The sequence below is a fragment of the Melospiza georgiana genome, chromosome 6, assembly GCF_028018845.1.
Source record: "Melospiza georgiana isolate bMelGeo1 chromosome 6, bMelGeo1.pri, whole genome shotgun sequence".
Taxonomy (NCBI): domain Eukaryota; kingdom Metazoa; phylum Chordata; class Aves; order Passeriformes; family Passerellidae; genus Melospiza; species Melospiza georgiana.
This window is the reverse complement of record NC_080435.1, coordinates 20,948,541-20,963,295: the sequence shown is the minus strand read 5'-3', so window position 1 is coordinate 20,963,295 and position 14,755 is coordinate 20,948,541. Positions and strand designations below refer to the sequence as shown.

At 49.5% G+C, this 14,755-nt stretch overlaps 1 protein-coding gene across 2 annotated transcripts in view; it reads left to right on the top strand.

The window, feature by feature from the left end:
• The window catches only part of BAHD1 (bromo adjacent homology domain containing 1), a 35,761-nt gene continuing 21,006 nt past the window's right edge, over positions 1–14,755 (top strand). Inside the window, exon 1 of one of the 2 annotated variants that reach the window (XM_058026972.1) lies at positions 1–118. The gene's annotated coding sequence lies outside the window, so the exon portion shown is untranslated. The remainder of the gene's footprint in view (positions 119–14,755) is intronic. The other variant, XM_058026971.1, reaches the window with a different exon arrangement.

Here is a 14,755-nt window from a genome sequence, read left to right as displayed (position 1 = left end):
CGTCCCCATCCCGCAGCCGAGGAGGCGGCGGCGCTGACGCAGCAGCAGCGCGGAGCCCGGGACTCGCGGCGCTCCCGCCGCTGGATTTCTCCCCCCCGGGGCCTGCGGCAGCCTCCCGGTGAGTCCCCACGCGGTCCTCGCGGCGCCGGCTCGCCCCTCCGCCCCCGGGAACTCCGCCGGGCCGGGAGCAGGTGCCGCCGCCCCGGGGTTTGGGGGGCGGGGGGTACGCGGGGCCACCGGGAACTTCCCGCGGCGGCGGGGAAGCGCCGGGAGGGCACGGCGGGCTCGGTGGCGGGTGGGCCGGGCCGGGCCGCCGTTACCCCGCGCGGTCTCACCGGTGCGAGGCCGGATCGGCCCCGCCGAACCCCCCCCGGGCTCCTCCGCCCCTGCCGCTCGGGCGGCACAAAGGCGGCGGGGCCGGGCGGGGGGGCCCGCGGGAGTTGCGGGGCTCTGGTCCCGGGGGGCTCCTCGCCCCAGGGGCCGCTCGCCTCGGCATCGCCGGATCGGGAGCGATTCCCGGGGAAAGCCGTCGCTGTCCTCGGCCCCTCCGGATCTCGGAGCTGAACCGGCGCTGCCCGGCCGGGAGTTGGCACAGGACGGGCTGGCTGGGGTTGGTGTTTTGGGGCTCCCCACGCCCGAGCGGGGCCGTGAGCCCCTCCCCTGAGCGCTGAGCGGTTGAGTGCGTCGAGTTCCCGATGGTTTGCAGGATGTGATGCCGGGCAGGCTGCGCGCCCCGCGTCCCTGTCAAGCAGGTACCATCGAGCCTCTTTGGGGGACAGCAGAGCATTTCATTTCCATCGTGATTTTTCCCACTTGCCGTGCGCTCCCCGTGGCTCTGGACATCTCTCCTTTCCTGCCGGCTGCTCCGGTGGCCGACGGCTTGTTTCCTCTTCTCCTTTTGTGTAGCGGTGGCTCCTAATGGAGGCAGCTCCGCTGGCTCCCTCTTTTCCAGCTGCTTCTATAAGGCGCAGGAGCCAGCACATGTGACTGGGCAGATCTCGGGAAGACTAGCAAGTGCTCCCCGGGCTCCTGCTCGACAGCCAGCCCCAACGCGGGGACACCCACACCCCGATGTCCCTTTCCCTGCCCCGGCACGGGCAGACACAGGAACCCCCTCTCTTTCACGAGAGCAGCCATGAAAACTTAAAAAATACGAGCATTTGGGATCTATTCTGTTTGCCTCTCCCCCTCCCCTCTCTCTTTCCACAAAATGCTTATCTGAAAGAGGTTCTGGTTGTGTTTTGTTTTAAAGAATCCAGCTGCCCCTCGTGCTCGCTCTCCATCTGAAGTCATCATTGTCAGGAGCAGGCGAACCTCAAAGCGAGAGGCTTTGCCGGGCTTTTGCTTGCCTGGTTAATTGATCTGTCCATCAGTTTGCCACAATTAGCGAGTGCTTGCTCCACGCTGAGGGGCTCTCTGGTGTTCTGGGGGGCTCGGGGTTTTATTTTAAGGCTTCTGGTCCTCGTGGTTGTGAGAAAGAGTGACACGAGCTGCGTGATAGACTGATGCTTTTGAAATCTTAATGTGATTTAAATACCAGCACGCTGCTGATCGCTTTAACAGAAATATCCTGCTCACATATTCATCCCGGGCCATCCTTCACGTTTGTCATGTCCTGGCTACCTGAATCTTTCTCATGCTTCAGCTGGAACTGTCTAAATGTTTGCTGGTGATAGGAAATTGTGCGTTAGTGTGATTTACCAGGATGTTTTGGATTTAAACATTGATTTCTGTTTGTTTTGCTTATGAACTCAGTGCAGCATTTCCAACTACTTTCCAGCTGGAGCAGGGCAGAGAAGTGTAGTGCTACTGATAGGTGTAAAATCAGCTGGAAAACGCCAAGCCTGCAGGGAAAAATAATTCCCTGAACTTTGTGCCAGTGGATCCTTTCTGGATGCTTTGTTTGCTGGGGGTTGATGGTGACAGTTGCACAGAACAATAAGATGCAACTTAGAAATGTGGGGTTTGGGGGGAAAACAGTCACACCCTTGTGTCTTGAGGCAGAAATGTTATTTTGGAGGCCACTGACGTGTTCTCATCCAACTGAATCATTCAGTTAAGTGTCGGTACTCTGTCCTTCTTGCCAGTTTGTCTGCATCACCTTTCTGTTTCCACTCTGGAAGCCTCAGTGTTTATTTGGCTTTTTAACCAGTGTCGCGGGACAGTTAGGGTTGGAAGAGCCCCTGGAGACCATCCCCACCCAGAGCAGGTGACACAGAAATGTGTCCAGGTGGGTTTGGAATGCCTCCAGAGAGGGAGGCAGCCTGAGCAGACTGTTCCTGTGCTCTGCCACACTCAGTGAAAAGTTCTTCCTCCTGTTGAGGTGGAACTTGTTGTGTTTTAGGTGATGCAGGTTAATTTTGTTTGCTATGGTGGTGTTAATCGCTGTTGTGTGACTCGGAGGCTCTGTGGGACACGTGTGCCGGTCTGGTCTGTGGAGATCCGATTTAGGGAGAGCCTGGCTGTGATTTGGGGGGAAATCCACCCTTCAGCAAAAGCTTTTCTAATGCTGCTGCAGCACTAAAAATAAGCCCTTAGCAGCAAATCTGTCCAAAGTAAACAATTGAAAAATAATTAGGAGTGGTAGGCAAAGGCTGCTTGGCATCGTGTTCAGATCACAAGCAAATGAATGAATGATGAGATCTGGCTCTGCAAAAACAGGAAGGTGTGCTCAGAGATGTGCAAATATCACATCCAGTGTGGGGCTTATTTTGCCCCATCTCCCAGTTAGTTTTCTCCATTTGGACATCAGGAGGGATTTCTTACTGTAAAGAGTTGTCAGGCACTGGAAGGAGCTGACAGCAGGGAGGTGGTGGAATGCCCATCCCTGCAGGTGTTCAAGGAAGGACTGGATGTGCCATTCAGTGCTCTGGGCTGGGTGACAAGGTGGTGGTTGGTCACAGGTTGGACTCGATGATCTCAGAGTTCTTTTCCAAGCTCATTGGTCCTGGGATCTCAGTTAACCAGGGGATGCAGCTCGTGGAGGCAGCAGCAGAACGGCCTCGGCGTCACACCCAAGCAGCCGAACCAAGTCATAACTCTCATGTTGATAATAATAAATGGAGCAGTGTTCAGATGACTGGGAAATACAGGGGAAAAAAAAAACCCAACCGAAAATAAGCAGCCCAAAGAAGTCATAAATCTGAAAATAGCTTCAAACACAAGCAGTGAGCTGGCAGGGGCTGGGGTGGCTGGGCTGTGACAGAGAGGGATGTGCTTCGATCCCGGGGGATTTCCCCATCCGAGGGCTCTGACCGACTGGTTTGCTCTCCTGCTTGAACTCGCAGTGTAAGTGATGATTTATGTGCCCGTTTCCATCAGCTCATAGGTGAGCTGGTTATATTCCCAGCTGCAGATTTGGACTGTCTTGAGCTATTCTCCAAGTATGAAGTCTGGAAGACGTTGCAGTTTTGGATGCAGACAGTGTTTAAAGGGAAGAACAGGGGATGTTTGTGGAGAATGCTCAGAAGGAATTGTTCCTTGTGCTTCAGCATGAGGACTGGAGGCTTAGGGTCCTTCAGCCATGATCACAGCTGTCCAGCATGGCAGCTCCTCTTTTATTGAGACCAAAGACATGGGTTTAATGGCAGAAAATATTGAAATTCGTGGCCAGGTTGTTGTTCTCAGTGAATGAGTTACCTGTAAGAAGATCATCACAATTTAACTCTCTGTGCTTTCGCACTTGTACTGGCACCTGATATCCTTGAAATAGGGAAAACACACTGAAATTTGATACTACTGGTTTTATGTCTTTTAAGACAGAAAGAAACAAGATTGTATGGGGCAGTGCCATAACTTTGTTCAGTTATTGCCCAGATTTGCTATTTTAGCATGGAGCTTTATTATAAATAAAGTAAAATAGAGTCACAGTAATATTTCATGTGAATAAAAAAACCCCGTTCTATTAGGAGAGCAAGACACTGGAAAACTTTATCATGCAATAAAGTGAAATGAGGGACTGAAGTTACTAGAAAGATAAGCCAAGGGTATAATTAAGAAAAACAAATAGAAATCTGGTTTAAAATCAACTCATTTGGGCCCTGTCAATATTTGTGCCATTGGAGTTTAATTGATCTGTTCCATGTTATTTTTTCTCTGGCCATGTGGGTGAAACCCCTATAAAATCAGAGTATGGAGAGCTGGCAGGATATAAGAAGTGCAGTTAGCTGAGGGAACTGAACCTGAACCTCTTTGTGAAATCTCTGGTCTCTCAAAATTATAATTGTATAATTTCCAAAGAATAATTTGATTTAAATCAGAGTGGAAGTCCCTCAGTGGGGATGGCAGTGCTGCTCTGCTTCTGGAGAAAAGGAGCTGAAAATGAGGATGGCTGCCCTGGAGGAGCAGTTGTTTTCCCTTCAATCCACTACTTATTGATATACATTAAATTTCAGGACATCTTCCATGGAGGGTGGGTGGTTATTAACTCCGCATGGGTCAGAAATAATTCAGGGGACGCTGTTGGTTTTGGCCTATTAGTGAGTGATGCTCTCATTTGGCAGTGCTGGGTTCTTGCTGGTTGATGACGGGGGAAGGCATGGCTGTGTCTTTCCTTGAATCAAACCGTGTGGGAATGAGCGCTGGAACGCCCTGCGAGCCCGGTGGCACCGGGCAGTCCCCCCTGGGGACAGCTAAATAAACACTGTTAAATGGGGAGGCAATGTGTGTCACTCCCCGGGAGCACGCCGTGCTCGGGGCCCTGCCGCGGCGCTGTTCCCACGTGGCACGGCCGGGAATGCCGCTTTTATCACCTCTAACCTAAGTCAGAGCTGCATTTTCAGGAGAGGTGTTTGGCCGGACCCTGTCTGAGCCTGCTTGGAATCCCTCGGTTTGTCATTCTGCTTCCTTCTCCGTCTAAAATTCCCAGTGCTTTTGGAGACTTGGCAGCTCGGGAATTTGAGGGGTGTTTGCTGTCACACGTGCAGCTAGGCACCGTGACAGGAGTCTGGTGGCATTGGCAGGGTGTCAGCTCATCCCATGGGATGGCACAGCCGGCACGGTGATGCTGGGAGCAGGGAGGCTTTGGGATCCGGGTGTCTCGTGGCTCCCTCCTTCCTCTGCCAGAGAAGGAGATGCAGCCCAGGTGGGAATTTTCTCCTGCTGTATTCCCTGGGCTCTGCCCTGCTGTGGATGGAAGCGCTCCGGGAAAAGGCACGTGGAGAGCGGGTGGGATTTGTGTTAAACGTGTGGTGCTCAGGAGTAAGATGATGCTTGGGCTCAGCTGCCGGGTGCTGCATTCCTCGTGTCCCAGTTCTCCTAAACAAAGGTATGACTAAAGAAAATGACGATTTTTAGGTTTTCCCCCTTTGTAAGGCACATCACAGGAGCGCTCACTGGCACCCATTGTTCTTCCAGCAGTTTTTGAAGGGCTTTCTCATGCTCAGCTTTGAAACTCTACCGCTCAGCAGCCTTGTTTTGTTTTGTTTTTTTTTTTAATGAAAGATCTTGGCTTTTAGAGGCTGCCTGTATCTCAATATTTCAAATTATTTACGAGGCTCTTAGAAATAGAAAGCAGACGTTTTCCTCTCATTGATTGGAATAAAACTGCTTTGCTGGCAGCTGATTCTTCAGTGTCTGAATTATCATCCTTGAAATAAAATCTCAGTGCTAGGGAAGCATCGAGATCCCAGGCATTGCTTCCTACTTAGACCGTGCCTGGCCTTCTATTGTTCCTGCCTGTGGCCTGTGGGAAGCAGGGAAAATCGGGAGCTTCAGCCAGCCTTCCCGCAGCACAGCATTATCCGGTGCTCGTCTTCATTGTGTCTCCGGGTGCGTGCGGAATACCTGGAGCAGGCTTGACTGGGCAGCGGGGGAGAGCGATGGGCAGTTCCGGGACGCGAGGGAAGGAAGGTGCCTGGGCTGGGCTGGGCTGGGTTTCGGAGGCGGGAGGGAGCGGGCGGAGGAGCCGCGGGCGGATGCGGCGGGAGCCGGGAGCACCCCCCGCTCCCGGTGCCGCGTCCGCGCCGGGAGAGTTCGGGGAACTAACGAGCATCCTAACGGGAAACGGGCCGGGACCACGTCCCTGGAATCCCTCCGGGAGCGCTGCCTCTGTCAGGGCACTTGGCAGGTTGAGCGTGTTCCCGCTGGCTCAGGGTTGGGAATTCTGTGGAAAAGAGCAGGATTTGAGGCGGGGTGGAGAGGAGCATCGAGGTCTCTGCTGAGGGAGGATGGAGAGGCGCCGGGGGAAATGCAGGCAATGAGGATTAAGCTGCAATAATCACATATTGATAAATATGAATGGTTTGGAAGGAGAGAAAGCAGGAAAGTGCAGGCTTGTGGAGGGAACTAGTGGGCAGCAGGAGGTTTATTTTTAATGAATAAAAAACTCGTAAGAAACAGATGCAAGAGGCATGTTTGGGTTTGTTCCTTTGTTCAGCTCAGCGAAAGTCAGTGGAAGGATTCAAGGTTGGAGATGGCTCAGAGTAAGGACACAGAGCAGCTCTCTCCAAGGTGAGCAGGATAGTAAAGGAAAAGGATTTGGCAGCTATAATCACGTGTAGACAGAGAAAAAAGATATTTTATTAAAATCCTGGCCAAATGCCCGGTGTCAGAACAGGTACGGAAATGCTGAGTTGGACAGGTAAATCCCAACCTGGGAATTCCTTAGGTTTCAGCAAATGGCACAAGCAACAGAAGCAAACCAGGCATTTTGGGAATTTTTTCCTTAAAAATTACTTGGTAACCCTGACTCTGTGGCGTGTCTCTTAATTCCTGGAGGTGGTGATTACCTGGAGATGGCCCCTGCAATAACCGTGTGGTGGGCAGAGCTCCTGGTGAGGGGGAATATGCAATGCCTGCTGGCTGCCCCTCTGTTCTTTCTCAAGAACTCTGTCATCTTGTCCTTCCTAGATGCCGCATTTCATCAGGGATCTCTAGGGATCCAGTTATGTGGGATTACTACTGTCCTCCTTGTGTTTTGGTTGGAAAAAGGCGAATCCTTTCCAATCCTGTTAGGGCAGACAGTGTGGTTGGGAAGCAATGTTTAGCCAACCTTCCAAACAAAAAGCTATTTTCATTTTCATTTCTTCACGGTTCTGTTTCTTCTAATGTAGTGGAAGAGGACCCAGGGAATAATTCCCACTTGAGAATAGATTGCCAGCTTTGTGCAGTCCTGCCACCTCTGGGGCTGTAGAGGAGTGGTACAAACCCTGTCCCTCTCGGTGTCTGTGGGTCACGATCAGTTACCAGGAATAACTTGAGCCTAGGGATGAAGTTTTGGATGCAAGTGGCTTAATTACAGTGCGAATGGAGCATCGCTGTCTGTGCTCAGCCCACATGTGATCTGCTGCAGTTCTCCTGCCTGAAACCACTAATGAGCTTAAGAACTCCCCTGTTTTCCCAGCGCTTAACAAAAATTAAATCCTTCCCTCCCAACAAAACTGGTCGCGTGCTCAGCCCGCTGCTTTCATCAGGAACAATGGGTGAGCGCTGACCTTCCTGAGATGCCACCTCAGAGCTCGTTACTGAATAATTAGGTGATCCTTCCCCTTGCCACAAAGCTCGGGGGCTGGTTTTTGTATTGATAATGTGACATATCCCAAGGCTCGGCCTTGAATTTCAGGCGCTGGGCTGTTCCAAACTCCATCTGTCCACTAAGTGAATGTCAATCCAATTTAAGCTTGCATATGTTTCCAAGGAAACCATGGGAGGCAGTGGGGAGAAATGGATCATGGAGGGGCAGGGAGGCTAGCGCAGCAGCAGCGCTTTGACTTTTCACTATTTAAATATAATTAAGCCCCAGTTCACTGTAATAACCCTATATAGAGCAGTGTCTGGAGGCCTTGAGGGTCTGATGGTTGATCTTGGAGTAGCCTGTGTTATGTGTAAAACAAATACAGTGAATTTAAAAATAAGAAAAGAAAGTGGCCTCAAGGAAAGTGACTTCAGGTGCTTCTGTGAGGCCTCAGTCCAGCTCGTAGAGCTCTGCACTTTCTTATGTAGATCCCAGAATCATTTAGGTTGGAAAAGACCTCCAAGATCATCAGAGTCTACCTGTGGCTGATCACCAGCTTGTCAACCAGACCAGAGCACTGAGTGCCGTGTCCAGTCACTTGCAATGCTTGAAATCATGAGTTTGAGTAGTGAGGTCCTACTTTTCTTTCTCTCAGGCTGGAGAGCTCATGCAGCCATATAAAAACCTGTCCAGCCCTCAGCTGAACAAAGCAAGCTGTGAATGGACCCAAGGAGTTGTCAGATGTGTATTTAGACCCCCACGAAAATATAAATGGAACGCGTTTAGATAAATTGAGGGCCAGTGTCCCTGTCAAGTTGAAAGGGCCAGGTTGGATGAGTCTTGGAGCAGCCTAGGCCAGTGGAAGGTGTCCCTGCCTGTGGGGGTTGGAATGGGATGATCACTGGGGTCCCTGCCCACCAAATCATTCCAGGATAAAACACCTTAATGCTGCACACTGATGTACTTGTGTTTGGAGGGCAGTAACTGTGACAGGCCTTGCCTGGGGAGCAGGAAAATCGGTGAATATTCGGATATTTGCTCCTGATCCCTCAGATAAGCTGCAGGTGCTGTGGCTCCCCAAGGGCTCATCCTTCACCAGAGGTGTGAGAACTTCCAGGCACAGCCCAGCTCAAGCAGAGGCATGGAAGGAAATCTGTGAGGTGACACTGACCAGGAGGCCCCAGAGGTAATTTGGGGTCTGTTCCTTTTGCAGACTTCGTGTCAACCCCAGCAGAGACCTGACAAAAGTTGTGGCATCCTCTAGGAAGTGTCACTCAGCTCTGCTGGTGCTCCCATGTGTGGGGCAAAGCTGTAAGCAGGGTGGGAAGCAGCAGGGCTGGAGACTCAAACGTGGCCTTTGTGCTTGGTTTCTGTTCAGAAGAAATGAGGGCGCCCCCACCCCATTTCCAAGAATTCATGTTGAACTGAGAGTTTAAATGCTGCAGAAAGCTGGGGCTGTAAGTCTGCCTGGCTTTCTGAAGCAAAGCATGTTTCTACCTGCTAATACAGCTGTTAAATAAAATGTTTATCTTAGTTATTGAAATGAGGAGTGAGGAGCTAGCTTTGGAGCTCTAAAATGGGATATTATCTGTCATTTTACTTTGAAGAATGCTGCTGCCTTAAAATGTTTTACTGTGACAGATAGCTGTAGCTGAAATTCTGTTGTCTGGGGATATCCTGTGTGGATACATCTCTTCTTGTGCACTGTGACTGCAATCTGAGGCAGAAACTCCTCAGCTCTGAGCTCTTTGCAGCTGTTGTCCAGCATCAGATCCTTTTTGCATCAAATCTCCTGAGATTTGGACTGCCAGCAGCCAAACTGGCCGAGGGGAGGTGTGTGCTGGGCACGGGCACTGGGAATTGTCCTTGGGCCGAGCTGTGGGATAGCAGGGGGTTCTGCCTGCTTGGGGGTGCTTTGCAGCACATTCCTCCTTATCAGCTGTTTACCCTTCCACTCTGGGCACAGCCTGGGAAAGCAGAGCTTGCTGCAGCCTGCTTGGATCTTCCAGCAGCTCCTGGAAACTTCGTACCAGCTCTCCCGACATTCGGCCAGTAGCTGCGAGCGTCTCCCGCTGCCACTTTGGCTCTGCTTCAGCTGGCAGCTTGTGCAGCTCAGGAATCCCTCTGGGATCACTGCTCCACTCACATTCCCCATGGTCTGGCTTCACACATGGTCTCCTTGTGCCCTACTCCTTGGAGCCTGGCTCTCTGAACCCTATGCATCTTTTACCCTTGTGCTCCTGTGCAGGTGACTGGGAGGGATGAGGGCAGTTTTCCCTTCCCCATCCCTCTAATCCACGTATTGAACACCTCAATGTGCAGTCAATGTTCTCAAATCCTGTAGCTGATAATGAAGGGATGATCTGATTATATTTTTGTTTCTCTGCTGGTCAGTGCTAGGAGTTCCTCAAAAGTTTTGATGTTTTCTTCCCTATAATGAATATTCTCCTTGAGGCTGGAGGAAGCGCGTGGGGGGTGGTTTTGCAGTATCAGAGCATTGTTTGGCAGAACAGTACTTGTAGGACTCTTCTCCCTGCTACTCAGCACAGCTGGGTGTTTTGAATCCACGGCCTGACTTCAAGGGATCTTCCTGAAAATTATTTGGAGCACCTGTGGCATTTCCATAAAACTAGGCTGCACTGTTTAAAAGCTGTGTGGTTCCCCAGAGGAAGTTGTAATTAGGCTTCTTTGCCAGAGAGCTGATGGTTTATCCTCTGGAGTTCCCACTGGCTCCATGGTGACCTGCTCTTGTGGGAGAAGAGAAGCATTCAGCATCCCCCCAGAATTCAACCCAGAGCTCCTGGGACCAAGGCTGTGACTTAGTCACTGCTCTTAACCATTCCTGATACTCTTAAGTTTATTTCCTTCCTGCCTGTGCAAGGTACAGTGAAATCCAAGCAATATTTCAGTGTGATGGAGTCTATAAGACTCACCTTATTGAAGAAGTCTGATCCCAGCCCTGGCTAGGAGAGCTGAGTGTGTTTAATTGCTGCCTTTCCGAGCGGCATCACGCCCGTGTGGGTCGATAAATGCGCCTTAATGAGTGCATATAAACCAGATCACTCCCAGCACGGGCTGCAAACCCTGTCCACTCTGTTTAAAGGTGCTATTTGTTGCCTTGACTGATCAAACCCGGGGCACAGGCAAAGGTGTGTGTTTAAATACACCTCTAACGATGTGGGTAAGGGATGAAAGGGCTGGGGCAGCTCCTAATGGGAGTTAAATGGGCTCTCATGCAAGCAGCGTTCCAGCAAGCTGGGTTTCTCCTTGTCTAAAGTGGCTGAATTGCCTGTGTTTGGCTTGTGGTTCCTGGGATTTTAACATGTTACAACATCCAGCTTCTGCTTGAGTTTTCTCTCACCAGATTTCTGGTCTGTGCCAGCTGCTGGTTCCTAGAAACGCTCCTCTGGCTCAGCTTGGGACCTTTGGCAACACTGAGTCCCCTGCTTCCTGGGCTTAAATGATCCAATTGGACCCAAATTTAAATTATTCCTCTGCTAACACCCTAGGAATTAAGGAACTTGTTCTCCTTGGAGGCATCAGCTGTTGCAGCACAATTCAGCAGTGCTACATTTCCTCGGACTGACCTAGTACCTGAAACTAGTTGAGTTGTGAAATTTTAAGTGGAACTTCTTCACTTACTTTGTGAGTTACTGATTTGTAAATACTGTCTCTGGCACTAATGAGAGGGAGGAAAGGGTTTAAAGCACGTTTAGGTAGGCTTGGCAGTTCTGCCTTGGCTAAACCCGTGGCACCAGAAGATGTGTGAATGTACGCCAGTGTTTGTGGTGGTGACTGGTCCTGTGTTTTGTGAAGGAAAAAAAAAAATCGTGTATTTTCAAGCTGCATCTGGACTTTTCCAGGAGTTCTCAAACCATTCTATGATTCATGGAATGCCAGCATGTTTTGGGTGGGAAGGGACCTTAGAGCTTATCCATTTCCACCCCCTGCCATGGACAAGGACATCTTCCACCAACCTGTGCCAGGGCCTCACCACCCTCACAGGGAAGAATTAGATTCTCTGATTCTAGTGCAAATCCAGTAAGGTTGGCTCTGGATTTAAGCTCTGCTCAGCATTCAGTGCAGCACTGTGGTTTACAAGACATCAGGGAAGGAGAGGGTTTGGTTCCAGGAATTGCAGTGGGAATGCAAGAGTTCTGTAAAGTCTTTCTTTGACTTGAGTTGTGGATTGGGATTGAAACTCTCAAGTGGAAAAATGCTCAGCATAACTCATCCTCTGTCACCTTTGTCCTCAGCTGGGAACGTGTGGGGTTAAAGCCGGTGTTTCAAGTGATGATCAGAAAGTGAGAATAAAGAAGTAGAAGTCTGTTTTCTTTTGAAATGTCTGTTAAACTTTGAATAGAAAGAGGAATCAAAACCTTTGATGAAGGAAATCCCAGAGAGCTGTTTTGCTGTATGGAAAACTTGCAACCCAGCTGAGGGTGAAGTGGTGTGCTACTACTTTTTAAACTATATAGAAACAGAAGGTATTTCCAGATGTAAGATGATACTGTCTGAAGTACTCATTCTAGAACTGAAAATAATTCAGGTAGCAGTTTTAGTCTGAGCGTGTTTCAAGTGGAGATGAGTCAGAATACAAGAATCCTCAAAAATACTACATTAACTTGTTATTTTCCATAACTTAGTTTTGCCTGCTTGGATTTAAAGCTTCTGTGAATTTAAGTCGAGGTTATAAACATGCATGTCTGTTACATTTTCATATTCAGGCTGCCTTTTGCACTCCTCAGAGATGACAATTCCTAGAGTCCATACCTGGAACCATAGTGTGAAGGATTTGGTCACTGAGGTGGGAAACAGGCAGTTTTGAGGGACTCTGAGGTGAAGAAAATAAGATGAAGATTATTTAAAGGAAAAAAAAAAAGTTTAAATCAAACATTTAGTTAAATATCATGTAGAAGGAATGCCTTGCCCTTCCCTGAATTTCTTGCATTTCTTTTATCTCCCCTAAAGCCAGTTTTGAACTTGTGGAGTAGGAATGTGTTGTCTTTGGATGCTGAGGGTGCCGTGTCGACAGTTCCCAGTCAGGAGAGAGCGAATGGAGACCTTTGTGGGAGAGATGTACCCGAGGGAGGAGAGGGGAAATCCACATCCAGAGATAGGATGGCAGTGACAGCTCCGTGACATGGAGAGGAGCTGGCAGGGATGCACCTGCCCTTGAAATTCCCACAGGCAGCAGAGTTTGCAGCCGCACGTGTAGAACACAGAATCACGGCGCCGCTTGAATTATTTAAGCTCAGCAGCTTGGAGGAAGCTCCTAAAGCAGTCGTGGAAGGATGTGCTTATAATATATAGAAGAGCTTTAATATTTACTATAGAAAAACCTTACACCTTGTTCTTCAAAATAAAGCCTTGGGAATAATTTGTTATTCCATTTTGCCCGTGGAACAGGAAGGGTGCCAGAGCTATCTGAGCAAAGTGACATGTGATTGATATTTTACCAGACTCAGCCTTCTGCCACGAAGGAATCAGTTTGCACTTTGCATATATGAAAAATCAGATGAGCGGGGCTTGTGTGGGTTATTTTTTTAAAAACCTTGATTGGCAAAGCTTGTGCTTTTTCTATAAACACGACTGCAAAAGCTGTCCCGGAATATTTTTGACTTGGTTTTTCAAACTACTTATAGGCATGTTTTAGGGTGTTGGCATAGCTGTCACATGGCAGCTTTGTACAGAACCTATTTAAAGTTGTAACAGGCAATTCTGTGTAAAGGGGTGGTATTTAACAGATCTGGTATTTTACAGAGTCAGAGAATCCTAGAATTATTTGGGTTGGAAGGGTCCTTTAGGGTCATCTCATTCCACACCCTGCTACAGGCAGGGACACCTTCCATCATCCCAGATTGCTTCAAGCTCTGTCCAGCCTGGCCTTGGACACTTCCAGGGATGGAGCAGCCACAGCTTCTCTGGGCTTGATCTGTGCCAGGGTCTTCCCACCCTCACAGGGAAGAATTTCCTCCCAATATCCTGTCTAACCCTGTGCTCTGGCAGTGGGGAGCCATTCTCCCTTATCCTGGCACTACCTGCTCTTTCAAAAAGTCCCTTTCCTTCTTGCTGCTGCTGTTCCTTGGGATATTTCAGGATTGCAATATCTGTGTAAGCTTCAACCTTGTTGTTTTTCCAGGTGGTCTGGTGTGCACCTCCCATCCTTTCCCGTGTTTCTCTTGCCTAATCTCTGGACTCTGAATGCCTTCATTAAAAGGAAACCTTAGTAACTAGTTCACTGGGGAGTGATGCAGCAAAAGCCAAGTGTCAAAGCATCTCTTTCCATCAAATTGTCAGCCTGGAGACAAGCTCAGCCTCATTTCCACCCCCACATCCTTGTACTTACCTGCAAATGCTAGGGAATTCCATTGTCCTACCTGGGCTTTCCTTTGCAGCAGCATGCTTAAAGGCTGCTTATCCATGGTTCTCCATGGGTTGCTGCTGCAGCTGGGAGGCTCCTGTGGGAAGCACAAGTGATGGATGCTGTTTGGGAATTGCCATATGCTCTATCACACTCTAGAATCCATTAATTCCTAATTTCCTTCTCCTCCTGGTGCATCCCTCTGTAACTTGTTGAAAAGCAAAGAAAATACATCCCCTCTTGAGAGTAGGAAGGTAGTCATGTTATCCATCTCTGAGCAAACTGAGGGCACAGAAACAAATCCTGGTCTCTGCTTCAAGTTTTTTACTGGCTTTGGAGTGGGTTTGGAGTTTTGGGGAGGCAAGGATAGCTTTGCCTGTAAGTACAGCTTTTGCATTTCTTCTGCACAGAGTATGAAACTGTGGCTGTGCCATTGCCTCTCGAGCTCCGACCCCACTCAAGCCGATTTCGGTGGGATTTGGAAGGCTGAAGAGGCACCAGAGGTACCAGAGACCCAGAACAACGCTGCTTTATGTTGGGGTCACAAGCAAAAGGGCTTGTGATAGCTCTTGGGGTGGAATTCTGCAGTTCTTCAAGGCTGTAGGAAGTGGTTTTGCCAGTGTTGATCACGGGTGTTCAGTGAAGGCTTTGCTTTCAGAAACTTGGGATTTGCTTTAATCCGAGTATGTGCGACCCCAAAGCTTTGGGGCTGCAAACTTGGTCGGGGTTTGCTGCCTGATGTTGGAGTTGCTGAGGTCACTTATCAGTCCCCACATTTGTTTTTCACTTCATCATTTCCTGGCTGTTTTGCTGGGGGCAGCCTGTCACTGGCAACGTGACACAGTGTTACAGCTTCTTCCCATCGGTGTAAAGGGGAAAGGAAAGCCGGTGCCTTTGAGAAAGATGTGCTTTTCCCGGGGTTGTGTTAATTGTCCAAA